The sequence below is a fragment of the Plodia interpunctella genome, chromosome 27 (genome assembly GCF_027563975.2).
Source record: "Plodia interpunctella isolate USDA-ARS_2022_Savannah chromosome 27, ilPloInte3.2, whole genome shotgun sequence".
Taxonomy (NCBI): domain Eukaryota; kingdom Metazoa; phylum Arthropoda; class Insecta; order Lepidoptera; family Pyralidae; genus Plodia; species Plodia interpunctella.
Window position 1 is genome coordinate 4,914,824 of NC_071320.1, and position 865 is coordinate 4,915,688.

Sequence of the window (865 nt, forward strand, 5' to 3'; positions counted from 1 at the left end):
ATATTTGGGGTGAGGTGTGTTTATGGGACTAATAGAAGCCGACATATTTTTTTTAGAATTGTTGTCCGTATGTTTGTTCGCACATCACACAACGCAAATACTACTGGATTTTTCAGAAGTTGATGATCTAACTTCAAATAAATCTAGAGATATTGCCCGGGGCTTCGCCCCAGTGAGAATTTTGAGACATATAAATTTTGAATAATGTACCTTTCTAATGGTGAAAGAATTTTGAAATCGGTTCGGTAGTTTCGGATATTACTCGCCTCAAACATTCAAACTCACAAACGCTTACCTCTTTATAATAATTCTTAGTACCTTATAGATGTACAGGCACAGATTAGACAGTACTTACTTCCAGTAATAAAAACTTCAATTAGTACCTAAGTAAATATATCAAATTGATAGATTGAGAGATTTGATTCTCAATGAGTCTGGCTTTCGCAATCCTACTTCCTTGTTAAATTTGAAATAGTGTGTGTGTACCTGTGTTTGTTACTCTTTCACACAAAATCTACCGGACGGATTGTTATGAAATTTGGTACACGGGTAGAATACAACCTGGAATAACACATAGGGTACTTTTTATTCCGAAATATCCACGGTAGCGACACACCGGGACTAGTTAATTTATAAAATAATGTGTGGTTTGCAAATTTTTGAAGTGAAAACTTTAGAGGCGTGGTGCACTATTTGTGATGGACAAAATATGTTAAAACTCGCGTCAGTGACTTCGTAAGACCTCAAGTTTTCACGTCTGCCGGCACTGCCGGTGTGCAACCCGGTTTTTTTTTAATTTATCTATCTGAAAATATAAGTATAGTTTTCGAAAATGGATGAGGTGTGCATAAAATAAGACATTGGG